At 42.4% G+C, this 16,375-nt stretch overlaps 1 protein-coding gene across 8 annotated transcripts in view; it reads left to right on the top strand.

The window, feature by feature from the left end:
* The window catches only part of ARPP21 (cAMP regulated phosphoprotein 21), a 333,260-nt gene that overhangs the window by 1,991 nt on the left and 314,894 nt on the right, over window positions 1-16,375 (top strand). The window contains exon 1 of one of the 8 annotated variants that reach the window (XM_061586879.1): window positions 6,393-6,437. The exons of the other annotated variants lie outside the window; for them this stretch is intronic. The gene's annotated coding sequence lies outside the window, so the exon portion shown is untranslated. Of the gene's footprint in view, window positions 1-6,392; window positions 6,438-16,375 lie in introns of those variants that run through there. 8 annotated transcript variants of the gene reach the window in all.

Below are 16,375 nucleotides of genomic sequence, written 5' to 3'. Positions count from 1 at the left end.
TTTGCCCAGAAAGACAGTCTAAAAACACAGTTTAAAATCAGCTGCATTCTGAATCAATAAGATCCTCTAAGCCCCATTGGATTCCCAATGATGTTGCTGGGTGTGAACCCTCCCTGTTGCTCCCTTCACTTACTGAGACAAGGGGTGGAGAGAGCTTGAGGGATCCTTGGTCATAGTTAGGCCTTAGGAAAAGGACTGAGGCCCTCAATGCTACTTCAAACATATCTCTAAACATCACTGAAGATGTGTTGGGGTTGATATCAGATGATATGAATGCTCTTCCTGTGATTGTTCATCAATGTTGGTTTATTCAGGCATGCGATACAATTTACCTCTGATTAAGAAGTGATGTACATCCTTTAGGGTGGCCATGTGAAGAACATAACAGATGAGAGTCCTCAATTTGAAGAGCTGTAAAAGGACAGTCCACAATTTGATGGAGTCCTATGTTTGCAAGGTTATCTGGTCCAAATCCAGTTTAAAGATAAGGAACCATTGAAAGGGAGTACCAGGGGTCTTGATGTTGCCTATCAACAATTAACAGCACACGGACTGTCTCCTGGACACAGTCTTCCCAGCTATGGTGTCATGGATTGCATTTTGATTTAAATTATAGTCACTGTTTCTAAATTTAATCTATACATATAAATTACCCCATGCAAATTTTGTGCAAATTTGTGCTCTCTTTTTTCTTGTCTTTTTTTGGTGACACTTTCTTCTTTTTTTGACAATGCAAATTTGGCCTCCCTAGAAGCCTTCTCTTAAGCACCTGTTAATAACAATGGCTTCTCAAAAATAGACACCTGCCTAGGATAGAGTGGCCAGGCTGGGGAATGGGGCACAATAAGGAAGGAAAAACTGAGAGACATATACCTGTTTATTAAGCATTTTATACCATCCTTCATCTAAAAAGATTCCAGGTAATTCCATGAAAATGTCAACCTACCAACATTTTTCTTTTTCATATATAGTAAACACATTCTATATCATTTTAAAGATTATTTCCCAAAGTTTCATTATCTGGCTATGGTTTATCAAATGGCATTTTACACATGAGTAAAACAACCAGAAGCATGGCATGCAAGATGACTCAGAATTTATCTATTTTTTTCCTAATATTCAGTTAAAGACCTCTCTAAGAAAACAGACAATAGATTGGACTGCCTTCAAGTCGTTTCTGACTTATGGCAACCGTATGAATAGGGTTTTCATGGTAAGCGGTATTCAGAGGGAGTTTACTATTGCCTTCCTCTGAGACTGAGAGGTAGTGACTGGCCCAAGGTTACCCAGTGAGCTTTGTGGGTGTGGGGATTCAAACCTTGGTCTCCCAGGTTGTAGTCCAACACTCTACCCACTAGACCACACTGCCTAGATTAATGACGCTTTATTGTATTGCTAGTTTTGCTTTCTCATTTGGTAAACTGGGAAGAAATTTTGTTAGGAACAAAATCAGATGAGTTTAGGACAATAACACTTAATGTTGGATGAATGTGTTATGTTGGTCACAAAAACACATACTTTTCCTCCCCTCAACAGATGAAAAGAAAAATCCATAATTCTTAACTTTATTCTCTTCTTTGAGATTGTTAGCATTACGAATGTTGTGAGATATTATCTGAAGTGTGTTTACATGTTCACAGTTCTTGTGACCAACATAACACCACAATGTGCAACTCACTTAGCATAAATGTGTTGTCATATGTGTCACTCAAATCCCCTTTTAGGATTGTCATAATCCTTTCCCTGAGAATTTAATAATTATTAGGCCTATTATTTGTACCATACCATCAGTTTTAGCATCTTGCAGAGTTTTACAAAAAGAGCCAGGCCTCATGCCCTCAGGAACCTTACAATCTGAAGACAAATCAGGTAAGGGAAGGGTGCATATATGTTTTTCCTTTAAGAAGAAAGTTAATTTATTTATATGTTAATATATTTATTAATTAAATAACTTTTTAGGTTAATTATCAGTAAACTTTAACTTTGGTTTAGAAACGTGTGGAATAAATAAATTTCTCTGAGAGCCCCACTCCCTTTGTTGAAGCATGTGGAAGTTTCTACCAGCTTCCCTTCAGATATATCATGGAGGCAGGCCTGCCCTGATTGGTTTTTTCTAGCTATGCTGAATAGGTGGGGTCATCTTTATTCCAGCTCAGTAGAGGAATGCAGCATCAGGCATTCTAGGCATGATTCAGGATACAGAACAGGAGCAGACTAGACATATCTCAGAAGCAAGTTAGTCATCTCTCATAAACAGGTTAGGCATATCTCAGGATATAAACTAGTTATGTGGAGGCCACAGCAGACTGTTCTTGCAACAACTTGATCTCATCCAGCTATTCTAATATATAAGAGAGGTTGGCAGGCAAATTACTTGTCCGAGTGTTCTCTAGTACTTTCCAGCTTTTGCTCCAAGGCGAAGGCTTCTTCTAGGAGCAGAGAGCATTTTCTGAAGCTGTTTCTTTTCTAATGTGTGTGACCTTGGTGACAGTGTAAACTCAGGCTCAAAAAAACTATTGTCATCATTATTTCCTCTAGCTGTTACACTAGAGTCTATCTGTTCCAAGTCTAGGTCTGCTCTGGGTGCTTGTCACCCATCAGAAATTGGGGGGAGGGGCAATGGGCTACATTAACCTAACTAAGCTTAGAGTTGCCAGAGGTTTCTGGAAGTGTACCCAGGATTTCCATAGCCCCTTCCCCAATATCTGCAACCCACTCTTCATCTTCCCAATCTTGCCAAAGTTTCTTCTTGTGGACCATGATATGTGTCAGGGAACAGTACAACCCTGTAAAATGTTGAAGGTAGTCTTCAAAACAAGAGGTCTTCTGTATCTTTAAAAATTGTGCAGGGGGAAGGGAGAATTCCACCTTGTGGTTTTTCCCATTACAGGGTTGCAAGAACACCTGCACTTGGCTGACTATCTCTTCTCCTAAAGATACAGGATCAGTCTCAGGCCCTGAACCTGGCAACCCTACTGCAGATTATGTTAAATCTGTGGGTCACATTCCAGGTCTTGCTGTAGCAGCTGAGTCATCTGATCTGATTTACTAGTCCTAGGATTAAGAAAGTGCTTCACCCCCTTGTTCAAAGCTAGGCTCAATTATTGGCTGCAACAGGAGCTGGAACAAGCACACTGCTGAAGAGCTGCAGGTATCTATTTAGAGGGTGTCTGTGAGTTCAGACTCCCAATAATGGAGGATGAGAGAGCCATGCTGAGAAACTGTGGTAAGGAGGGACCATCAGAGATTGTTTCCTGGAAGAGTTTAACACACATACACACACACACACACACACAGAGGGAAGGCCAGATGTGTAAATGCAGAATTTGAACAATTTACCTTTGATCTCATACCAGCCTATTATAGATGTGGAAAAGAGACAAAACCTCTTTTGTAACATACAATCGAAAATTAAATTCATAAAAGCATAACACAGAACAATTAAATATAGACATGTTTATTCCTTTCATTTATATTGTACCTTTCTTCCAAGCTGCTCAAGGCAGCATACATAGTTCTTTCTCTTTACAAGTTAGGCTGAAATATTATATAGCCATGAGAGTGGCTGTATGCTATAGGCAGCATGGATTTTTCACATTCTGCCATGTTAAATTGAAGATACCCCCATGCCATCCTGCTGCTTCCCATAAGCTCATTTCAAAACAAAATCTTACAAAACTTACAATCCTGAACTCTGAAATGCTTGCTTAGCAACCCTCTAAATTTTCATGGCAATACACAAAACATTCAGAGAGAATCAAGTGTTCATATCTAAAACAAACCCCTGTCTGTGATCTCATAATTTGTTGAAATCGGCCATGTTCGCAGAGTATCTGTAATCTTTTTGCTGCCCTTGCCCCATACTCTGACCCTCATCTTCTGCAGTTTAAAGGTTTTTTAAAAATGCATGGCTGATTTTTAATTAATTTAAGAAATTTAACATTGAAGTCTATGATAGTGCAGGCATGCTCAGTAAGAACCAACTGTCAGTGTTCTAAAAGCCAGACTAACAGGTGCTTGGCTAATCGGGGCCACACCCATGCTAGACATTTGTTCCACTTTAAACAGTCATGGCTTCCCCCAAAGAATCCTGGGAAGTGTAGTTTGTAAAGGGTGCTGAGAATAGATAGGAGATTTCAATTCCTCTGACAGAGCTCCAGTGTCCAGAGTGGTTTAACAGTCAACCCATCTTACTAGAGAATTCTGGGGATAGTAGCTCTGTGAGGGGAATATAGTGTCTTATAACAAATATCAGCACTACGGTTGCTAGGTTCATGGCCTGAGACTGATCCTGTATCCTGCCCAATTTCCCTGCTTTTTAAATTTTGATAGAAATATCTGTGGGCTATAGGTAAGTTCTTAAACCTCAAGGTTTTTTGCCTATTAGTGAATCATTACTGAGCAGGGATATAAACCTGAACAGGCCCAGCCCCTCCATTAAGAAAAGTGAGGCAACTGCTTCAGGTAGCAAATGCTTGTGGGGGGAGATCAGCAGTGACAGTCCCCCAGCTGTTCCTCCTGGGTCCCCTGGACATACCCTTCTTTTGGAGAACAAAGCTTTTTGTGCAACATGATGTGTCCTGCACCCCCATACTAGACTGTTGCCCACAGGGGCACTATCCCATTGCCAAAATGCCAATATTCAACTGCCTGTCCAGTCAGCTTTTGTACACAGAATGGGGGGGGGCACCACCTTGTCCACCTCAGACAGCAGATATCTTGGGCCAGCCCTGAACATGGGTCACCCTGAGGTGTAACCCAGTCATTTGTGGAACAATTGTATATCTGAAGAGATTGTTTTGTGGTCTGTAGAATCTGTAAAGATGAGTTTGTTGTTTTTAGGGTTTGTTGAAATGATTGTATTGCTTCAGAACTTGTGTTTTTGTGTTCTGTTTTTATCTTGTACATCACTTTGATGGCTTTATGCTATGAAGCAGTTAACAACAGTTAACATTTGTTAACTTATCATCATTATTCTCATCTGACATTCCAGCCACTATATCATACTGGTTATATGCACATAGGCATAACAGCTGCAGGAATGTGTGGGCTATCCAGTGTTTTGCATAAGGTATCACATGCATGACTCTTTCGCTGTTAGGGGTGTCCTCGCTGTACTGAACTCTGGCTCTGCGGGAACAACCTTGCTGTCTTCAGCTAAGGTGGCTGACCAAGAGAAGCTGAGAGAGTCAGGAGGGTATGAAACAAAGTATCCAGGGACTGTGGCAAACAGTCCCATTCCTGTGATATTCTCTATATAAGCCCTATGCACATGATAATCATTTGAAGAGATCCATGGCATTGAAGGAGCAGCATCACTGCCTCTGTCCCTGAGGCCATGTGGTTCACTGCCCCAGATGTCCATATATTGCAGGGATAGGAGAAAAAATCAGCCCAAGGGTCACCTTTCCTTCTGGGGGCCACTTAACAATGGTGTGTGGGGCCAGAGACAAAAGTGAATGAAGCAATGAATGTAAATATTACATTTGTACCATAGGATAGTTTCCACACACATTCACATAGCCCTCTCTATCCAGGGAAGCAAGAGGTATTATGAGGCTTCAAAGATGCATTTCAGGCAGGCAAAAATACTCAAGACGCAGGGCCAGTGAGGGAAGTGGCCCAGGAAGAGGTGTAGCTGCAGACGGTATGGCCTGGGGAGAATCCTGAGGTTGAGGTAGAAAGGCCTGGTGGACTGCATTTGGCCCCCAGGCCTGAAGTTCCCCACACCTAATGTGCTGAGCATGGACTTTGCGGGGAGGGCTATGCATGTAGACCTTTATGCACATGGGGAGCCATGAAAGTTGGAACCCCAGTTGTGAACAGTTATGGCTCCTACAGAGGTCTACACGCATCAGGTTTCTTCATGCAGATATCCACATTCAATGCCTGGACAGTGGGGTGGGGAAGAGGGGAGGAAGCCATGTGACTTGGGGGAGGATTGGTGCTAGTAGCACAGCCCCACTGCCCCTTTAATCACCCAGTCAACTCAGGTATACCAAGCTGACTTTGATAGACGTGTGCTGACTGCATAGCGACCAGCCTGCTTGATAGAAAGTTTCCAAACTGTGCAGACATGGTGCACAGGGTGACAGGGCAAGGGAGGAGAGAGTGGTCATGTTACACAGCAGCAGCAACACTCGAAAATGTTGTTGGGAGGTTCAGGAAGCTAAATTCAGAGTGTTCTGTCAAGTGTTGATGATTACTGACAGAGCAGGGCCAGCTCTGCCATGCAGAAGGGTGAAGTGTCCTGCTTCAGATGACACCATGGAGAGGGGGAGAATATAAGGAGTTAGGAATTGGTGTCTGAATAGCGCAGCAAAACTTTTTACGTTAGCTGGGCTCCACTTTAGGCAGCGAAATGTCTTGGGTGGCCGTGCCAGGAAAACATTTTTCCAAGACTGCTACTTGTTCTATGCCTAGGATCAACCAGGAAGGTATTGCTGTGTTGTCTCAAAATGTCTTCCAGTAATTTGTGTGTAAGGGCAGAGTGATGTTCACACTAGAGCCAATTTTGTGCTAATTTTTCATATGTACACATATGAGGTTTGAACTGGCTGCAACTAATGATGAAAGACAGAGAACTTGGGGTTGTTGATAGCTCTATGGAAATGTCAACGTCGTATGCAGTGGCAGTGAAAAAGCCAAAGTAAATGTTGGGAATTATTAGGAAAAGGATTGAAAATAAAATTGGCAGTATTCTTTTAGTGCTATTGCTCTTGTTTTATTGCTTTTATACTGGTCTGTTGGTTTGTATTTTTTTTTTAAAAAAATTAGTTCTGTGAGATTAGATTTTTTTCAGCTATGACTATTGTTAGACACCTTGGACCCCCTTTTAAGGAAGAATGGCAGAATACAAATGTTTCACATAACAGAATTGTGATACAGCCGCATTTGGGGATACAGTTCTGTTTACCCCATCTCAAAATTGTTATCTGGGAAAGGTACAGAAAAAAGCAACTAAAAGGACCAGAGAGTTGGTGTATATCATGGGAAACTCTTAGAGGATACACCAGTGAAGATAGATGAAAATATTATTATCTATCAAACAAGAGCATGATAGCACAGAAAACTCCTGACTGCACACAGATACAACTAAGTTTAGTGCCCCCTAATGAGTAAACGATATAATGACACTGTCCACTTATAGCATCTTCAATACTAGGAGAGGCTAAAGTGTTGGGGAATTTTTTAGTTAGGGTGGGAGAGATGATTAAGGAGTACATGATAGCAGTTTATAAATTTATCAATAGTGTGGAGAGATCATGGAGGAGAAAGTTAGATTTGGGGGGGAGTGTTATATTAGTATTTCAAGTCACTCATTAAAACCAGTAAGTAGAAGGTTCAGAATGGGCAAAAAGTAGTGCTATTTCACACAAAGAATAGTTCACTATGGAAAGTGCAACTATAGGATGAGGCGCTGTCCGCTAGCTTTGATGGCTTTTTGAAAAGCCAAGGACAGTTTAAAATGGATTGGTCTATCAAAAGCTATTAGCCATGATGCCTAAATGTCTAAAGCTGTGGGCACACTAGTCACTTGAAAAGCTGCTAGAATGGTTTTCCTAGCTGCATTTTGAAGTGACTGCCCTCTCCTGGCCACAGCTCCCTTCCCCACTGCTGACTTCAGACCTTTCAGGACCGCCCACAGCAAAGCATTGGGCCAATCACTGTCTCTGCCTGAGCCTGCAGCAGAACATTTCCATTGGCCACACCTGGAGGGGGAATGGGTTGATTTACCAATCAGCTGTGAAATCTGCCTGAAGCTGAATTTTTAATCTGACCCGGGTTTTACAGTAAAAAGGGGTGGCATTTGACTAACATTGTGTGCCCCTGTTTTGAAAAAGAAGAAAGGTGGAGATGCACTAGAACTGGCACAACAGTAAGTGTGTCTGTACCCTAAATATCAGTCAGTCTAAGACAGTAGAAATGGACAAATTAGTTATGGCAACTTTTTTAGCTTTTTACATCTAAGGAAAGTTGTACGTACTAATTGAGCCTCCTACAAAACTGAACTTAAGGGCTGCGCAAAAAAATAATGTGTGTTAGGTGGGGCTCTAGTCCTTCCTAGAGTGGCCACTTATACATCAACCAAAAACGAGGACAAAGAAGGCATAGAGTTTGCATATGCTAATTTAAATGTCTACATGCAAATGCAGAAATAATGACTAAAATTTAAATACAAATACAATAGTGAGGAAGACAATAGTGATCAGGTGACCTGCGTCCCTGTTCTGTGTGTCTGCTATGCAGGTGCAAGCAATGTATGGGCAGGTCCACAATCCCTCCTGCTCTGCCTTTTTACAGCTCTTTGTCTTTAAAGTCTTCATCAAGAGGACTCCTTCAAGCAGAGGACTGCCCTCTATAAAGTAGGACACATGGCCACCCTAGGCACTATAAAGGAACTGGGCAACCTCCATGTGAATCAGGCATATTTGTTTGGGTTCACTGCACTATTTGCTGGGAGTCTGCATAGCTATGGCTCCAAGTTAATAAAAAAAATCAAGGGAACATGAACAAAAAATCAGCAAGAAAACAAGTGATGCTTGCCCTGTGTGAAAGAGAAAGTGGAACTCTGCGAGTGCTTTGGGCTTAGCCCTAATTTTGATATACAATATAGAAAAAAGTGAAGATGCTACATTTTGATTAATTTTGCTTAATATGGATTTTCTGATGCTCAAAGCTTTCAGGGGGGAATATTCTAGCCTGTTCTATATTCAGGGAATTGCTTATTAAGGTCTAAAGCCAGAAGGCATATCAAAACAAAGTTTACATTACAAACTCTCAACAGCTCTCATATTTGATTCTACTGTTTGTTTTCATAACATTTATTTATAGTTACAGTTTCAGAGAAAATTGATCTTTTAGCCATATAATTTGTTGCATTATATACTACATTACACCCCTAACATGCCCTGCCATTCCCTTTTTAAAATGTCCTGGGTATTTAGCTTGTAATTATTCTGCATCCTTTCATGAGAAAAAGAAATTGCATTTCTAAGCAGTCCTGCTATCCCTCCTTGCTTGTGTAAACACATTAGGTGGCCCGAGTAATTTTAATTTGGTGATAAGCAAAGAAGGGAAATATTACTGCTAAATCCTTTGGTAATGTGGCTGCTGATTAACGCTGCAGGAGACTGCATCTTGGTGCTGCCATCTTGAACTGTGTTGAGCAAAACAGGTGCCTGCAAGCCAAAACAGCCCAACCTTTTCATGAAAAGAAAGCCCAAATTCTGAGATTGAAATGAATTATTCAAATGAGGACAATTGTGTACTTTTGTTTCCTTCCAATACTTTTATTTTGGTTGGGGTTTTTTTTAGTACCTGTGATAACTTTTGTTCCACTATGTGTGTGTGTGTGTGTGTGTGTGTAAAGAATTAAGAGAAAGGGACTAATGAACACTATAGCCTGCTATAAAAACGAGTTGAAAGAGGGATCCATCTACATGGGAAAGTAATTGGGTGGATTAATGCATCTGATTTTTTGGAGGGAGGTCAGTTTTTAACAACCCCATTTTGATTTTTGTGCAAAGGACACTGATTCTGAAAAGGGTTTGAAAAAAGCAGTGTCTCCTTTCCCGCCTTCCCAACCATATATTTAATCATGGTTTTAAACCCTAATTAAACATATGGTTGGGAAGGGGGTGGAAGAAGAAAGAGATGCTGCATTCAATCCTGCTGGGTGCTGCTTTCAGAGAGCAGGATTGAACCTTCCATTCACCAGCTGGTGAGCAGAGCGTTCAGTCCTGCTGGGTGCTGCTTTGTTAGCACATTCCTTGCAGGGAAGTGCTGATAAAGCAGATCCTGCAGAGGCTCCCTATCTCTCCTTCTCTCTCCCCCCCCCTCAGCTTTTGATGACCCTGGATTGCTCCAGGTGGACTGATCCAACCTGGAGCTTTCTCAACCTGATCCAGCCAAAGTCAGAATAGTGCATATCAGGGCAGTTTAGATGGCTGGGCAGATCTGGTGCACAGCCCTAATAGAAACCTCTAGCTCTGGATGAATTATAGTAGGGCCCCGCTTTACAGCGCTTCAATAATACAGCGGTCTCAATTAGAATAAAGCCCCACTCATACGGCGCTTGTTCCACTTTTACGGCTGTTTTGGGGCATCACGTGCCATTCTATTCAATGGGTTCCGCTTTACAGCGGGGGCCCGGAACTGCCGTATGAGTGGGGCCCTACTGTAAACTAATTCTTTGAGACGCAGATGAAGGACCGCTTCCTTCCACATGACAATGCTTGCATAATAAGGTCATTTTCAGATGATCTCTAAGTGCCCCAGGGTTCTGGGGTTCAATAGCTGGCCACCTGGTACTAGAGGGCCTTTTCTGCTGTGGTGCCACACCTTTGGAATGCCTTCCCCAGGGAGGCTCATCTGGCACCAACTGTAATACCTTTTCAGCAGAGTATTTCCTCAGGCCTTGTAAAGCTGGCTGAATTGATTTTCTGCTGCCAAGATTTTTTGCTTTCTTCTGTTGATTTTATCATCTATGATTTTATCATTTTTATTTAGTTGCCCTGAGAATTTATTAAATGGAAGGCCAGCATACAATTAATAAAACCATAGTGCTGATGCATATTCAGCTAGCTGTGCAGATGCAAGCAGGTTTTGATGTCTGAATCCCCCTTTCTCAATCAGGGGGCCTGTGACATAATTATTACATAATTAAAAGTTCATATACTTATGCGAGAACTGAATTTACCATTTATAGCTACCATATGGTGTGAACCGTAAAGAGAAAATCATCAGGGATGTATAACACACATATGCAGCTTTTGTTAGCCTTATTTCCTCCCCTCCAATGTCCTCAGTTCCAACATTCAGTGGCAACCTAGGAATGTCTGAAAATGGATTTTAGCATTCAGTCAAACCATAAAATTCTATTTCAGATTTCCAGACCACTGCAATATGTATCCTTAAATCTGGTACATAAACTTCTACAGTTCTGTGTTCTCTTTCTAAGCTCATTATATCCTTAGTCTTTGGAGTCCAGTGCATATAATGATCACATAATTGCTGTAGTGCAGCTAATTCCAATAAAGTATGTAATTAAGGTTACCAACAGAGTAACATTATTTATCTGGACACCACAGGAAAAATAAAAATGTATTGGCATGGCAATAGAGGGACAACTAGAAGTTAGAGGCACATAAAGCTTATAATCAGAATATAGAGAATGGTCCTCTGTATAGGAGAGTATGGATAGTGGAGTTTTAGCTTAAACAAAGAGGGGAAATCTGCATGATGTAAGATCAATAGTGAGGGATGCTTGTACAACGTTTTGCTAAGATGTGATGCTCCCACGTGAAATGTAGGAGTTGTTTTTTTCTTAAAGAGAAACTTAACTTTCTCTTTAAAGTAACTTAATCTTTATTTTCCCCCACCCATCGTAACCTGTTTATCAATCTTTGTTTGATGCTAAGGAAACCTTGAGATTGTGACAAGAATTGAAAATGCTACTCTATTGGCCTCTCCTAGGGATGGGGGAGAAGTGTGTTCAATTCTCATTTTAATGTGAGCCTACCTAGTTAAATACGCAAACTGAAACACATCTACCCTTCAAAATTAACACTTCCCTGGAGTTTGTGATGTAGTTCTCCAGCCAAAAAATGCATACAAAAGAAAGATATATGTTAGGATATGTGCACAAAAATGCATATATTAGTGAAAATAACATAAAAATGCATGGTATTCAAGAAGATTGCATGTAAGAGTGTGTATATAAGGCAAAATGGTATACAAAAATGAGTATAGTTTTAGAAACTGCTTTTATTCTGGTCTGTTGTCTTGTATGGGCTTCTTTCTTTAGTTCTGTGAGATTTGCTTTATTTGAGCTATGACTGTAGATAACACCTTGGGCCCACTTGTAAGGTAGAATGGCAGAATACAAATGTTTAACATTCCAGGATTACGATACAGCCACATTTGGGGGACACAGTTCTGTTCACCCCATCTCAAACTCGTGATCTCAAAAAGGAGCAGAAAAGAGCAACTAAAGGGTTGCCAGGTCAGAAGCATCCCAACGCCTGAGATTTCAGGGGTGGGCCATAGTGATGTCACGGGGGCAGGTCATAGTGATGTCATGGGGATGGGCTGTAGTGATGTCACAGGGGCAGGCCAAGAGGTGTCATTAAGCATAATACATTAAGCAAAAACATTTAAACAAAAACATTTTTCCGATTGGAAATTAAGATCTTAGCTAAAAGTTAGAACCTGACTAGGGAACATTTAATATAGCCTACTTGATTTTGGCAAGAAGTTACATCTACCCAGGCCAGTCACCAGAAGGCCATTGTAGGAAGAAAGGAGGCTAGTGTTGTTGTGATAGGAGCACTCAGGAGTAAAGATGGATGCCTCTGAAGGCTGCAATTCTAAACATACTTACTAAGCCAGTCAGTTACCCTATCTTTTTTACCCAGAGCGATGTTAGAGAATACCAATATTATTTTGCCAAAGTCCCCAGGGGATCTTAGCTCTGGAGAATCCATAACAACTTTACTCGGGAAGGGAAGATACGATACGCAGGAAGTCTCATGTCACCTTAAGAGGAAGCAACATCATCGTTGGCTATCTATCCCTACTCGACTCCCTCGGCCAAATAGACAGGTATACTTGGAGGTCAATTCCCCTGGGTTACTAGACCTGCTAGTTAATGCCAGGTCGGTGAATGAAAAAACACCGATCATTCAGGATCTTATCCTGGATGAACGTGCCGACCTGATGTGTATTACAGAGACCTGGTTGGACAATTCTGGTGGGGTTAATCTCACTGATCTCTGTCCACCAGGTTTCTGTGCACAGCAGCAGGCTAGACCCGGGGGACGGGGAGGTGGAGTCGCAGTGGTCTACAGTGATTCCATCTCTATGACAAGGTGTCCTCTCCCGCAATTTACTGGGTTCGAGTGTTTGTACCTAAAGCTTTATGGACGAGATAGTTTGGGGATCCTGCTGGTATATCGCCCCCCTCGCTGTCCAACAGTTTCCTTACCCGGACTCTCTGGGTTAGTTTCGGGGCTGTTGCTGGAGTCTCCCAGACTGTTGGTTCTGGGTGACTTCAATGTGCATGCGGAATCCTCACTCTATGGAGAAGCCCATGATTTCATGGCTGCTTTGACAACTATGGGGCTATCTCAATTAATATCTGGCCCCACCCATAGAGCAGGTCATACCCTCGACCTTGTTTTTTATGCGGGACGGGAGGATGATGATCCAGGAGTGACGGATCTTTCCATAACTCCCCTGTCATGGACGGACCATTACCTAATCAGTTTTTGGCTAACTGCGACTCATACCCCCTGCTTGGAGAAGGGGCCTATTAGGATGGTCCGCCCTAAGAGATTAATGGATCCGGGTGGATTCCTGATAGCTGTTGGGGAATTTCCTGTCCTTCAAGTAAACGATTCTGTTGAAGCTCTGGTCGCTCTTTGGAATAGTTCAATGACCAGGGCTATAGACACAATCGCTCCTGAGCGTCCCCGTACGCGTGCTAGGATAAAATCAGTCCCATGGTTTTCTAATGATCTGTTGGTGATGAAACGCACTCGTAGGGGTCTAGAGCAACGTTGGCGGAAAATTCGCAGCGAATCTGACCGACTCCTGGTTAAAATATTTTCCAGAATTTACTCAGCCACAAGATGAACTGTGCAAAAGGCTTTTTTTACGGCTTCTATTTGTTCAGCCGTCAATCAGCCAGCAGAACTTTTCCGAGTAGTCAAAGGCCTGCTGAATTGTGATCATTCTGAAATTACAGAAGATCTCTCTTCAACTCGTTGTCAGGAATTTGCTACTTATTTTACGAATAAAGTCGATCAGATCTGTTCCGACTTGGACGCCAATATTGATGCAATCCCTAAGGATGTACCTCCGGCCTCTGTCTGTCCTATTAAGATGGATTCTTTTCAACTTGTTCAACCTGGAGATATAGATAAGCTTCTTGGAGGAATGAGGCCTACCACCTGTCCTCTTGACCCTTGTCCCTCCTTGATCTTGAAACAAGCTAGAGGAGGACTGACCACATGGGTATGTGGGGTGGTTAATGCCTCCCTCCACCAAGGCTCTCTTCCAAGTTGCTTACAGGAGGCACTTGTACGACCATTACTAAAAAAAACCCTCCCTAGACTCACTGTGTTTGAGTAATTATCAACCAGTTTCCAATCTACCTTTTCTTAGTAAAATAATAGAGCGGGTGGTGACCATCCAATTGCAACATTTCCTAGTGGAAACAGATTATCTCAACCCACTCCAATCTGGTTTCAGGCCTGGCCATGGGACTGAGATGGCCTTGGTCACCTTGGTGGATGACCTTCATAGGGAACTAGATGGGGGAGTGTGTCCCTGTTAATTCTTCTAGATCTCTCAGCGGCCTTCGATACTATCGACCATAGTATCCTCCTGGACCGCCTAACCAGGATGGGACTAGGGGGCACTGTCTTGTGTTGGCTCCACTCTTTCCTGGAGGGTCAGACCCAGAAGGTAATATCTGGAGACTCTTGCTCAGCCCCTTGGCCCCTGACTTGTGGGATGCCACAGGGCTCTGTCCTTTCTCCTTTGTTATTCAATATCTATATGAAGCCGCTGGGTGAGGTTATCCGGAGGTTTGGAGTTCAATACCATCAATATGCAGATGACACCCAGCTTTATTTCTCCTTTCCTCCTGATGCCAAGGAAGCCGTCCAACCCTTGAACCAGTGCCTGTCTGCAGTGATGGATTGGATGAAGGAGAACAAGTTGAAATTAAATCCAGACAAGACAGAAATGCTCTACGTCAGCCGTGGGACAAATCTGGAAATAGGGAATCTACCTGTATTGGACGGGGTTACACTCCCCCTAAAGACGCAGGTTCACAGTTTGGGGGTGCTTCTGGACTCGGCCTTGAACCTGGAAGCCCAGGTCTCTGCAGTGTCCAGGAGTGCTTTTGCCCAGCTAAGACTGGTTCACCAACTGTGCCCGTTTCTAGAGACGTCCAATCTGACAAGGGTAACGCATGCCCTAGTTACATCTCAGCTTGATTACTGCAACGCACTCTACGTGGGGCTGCCATTGAAGACAGTTCGGAAACTTAAACTGGTTCAACGAGCAGCAGTGAGTATGCTGACCGGGGCCAGCCTTCGAGCACATACTACCCCCCCTGTTACAGCAACTCCACTGGCTGCCGCTGTGTTTCCGGACTCAATTCAAATTGCTGGTGTTAACCTGTAAAGCCCTACATGGCTTGGGCCCTGCCTATTTGTCCGACCGGTTGTCTTGTTATGAACCCTCCCGTGCATTGAGGTCCTCTGAGGATATGCTTCTTGTGATTCCTTCCGCCTCACAAGCTCATTTATCAAGAACTAGAGATAGGGCGTTCTCTGTCATCGCTCCCAGACTCTGGAATGCTTTACCAGTAGAGGTACGGTTGGCCCCTTCGCTTTTGGCATTCCGCCGCCAGGTTAAGACACTCCTTTTCCGGACGGCATTTAAACTAAACGCAGAATAGGAATTTTAACAAATTACGATAGTAGCATACATTTTTTGTATGTTTTTTAACTTGTTGATTGTATGTATTGGGTGTATTGTATAGTTTTTATTCTACTGCTGCTGTCCGCCGCTCTGAGTTTCTGGTTAAAATAGAGCGGGCTAGAAATATTTTAAAATAAATAAATAAATAAATAAATAAGCCCCATAGAACTCAATAGGATTTACTTCTCAGTAGATATGGTTTGGATAGTGCTGTTGGTAAACCTTGACTAGGGATCCTCTGCAAAGATATCCATTTCCAAGCAGGGTTGGCAACTCCCTGCCTGGAATGCCCTGCCCCTACCTTTCAACATGGCTGCTCCAAACTTCTTTCTAGATTTGACACTTCACTTCTGAAAGAGGTTTGAGAAATGAATAAGAGTAAGACGATTCTCTACCCTTTCCTGTCTACCTTGTGGGCTGCTATAAACTCACTTTGACAGCCAACCGGTGAATAATAATTGACAGAGAGAAAACACACATTTATTTATTTATTTATTAAATTTATTAGTCGCCCATCTGGCTGGTTGTCCAGCCACTCTGGGCAATGTACAAGATAAAAAACAATACATTAAAACGTTAAAATTTAAAACCATAAAAACCTAACCCACCCCAAAAGCCTGCCTGAAGAGCCAGGTCTTCAAGGCCCGGTGGAAGCTCATCATAGAAGGGGTTTGATCTACATGGTTTGATCTACCTTCACAGACAGCAGCTTGGGAACAACAACAATTGCAGCCACACTTCCCAGTATGTAAATTCTCTTTTACCACTATTGGGCAAGAAACAAACCCGTCATGCAACCAACAAGATGCATCATCAGTAGGTTTAAGGGGGTTGAGCTGAGTGCATGTTACCACTGTTGTTACTTCTATGGATGTAA

The sequence above is a fragment of the Rhineura floridana genome, chromosome 10 (assembly GCF_030035675.1).
Source record: "Rhineura floridana isolate rRhiFlo1 chromosome 10, rRhiFlo1.hap2, whole genome shotgun sequence".
Classification (NCBI taxonomy): domain Eukaryota; kingdom Metazoa; phylum Chordata; class Lepidosauria; order Squamata; family Rhineuridae; genus Rhineura; species Rhineura floridana.
This window is presented reverse-complemented; position numbering and strand designations above follow the sequence as displayed.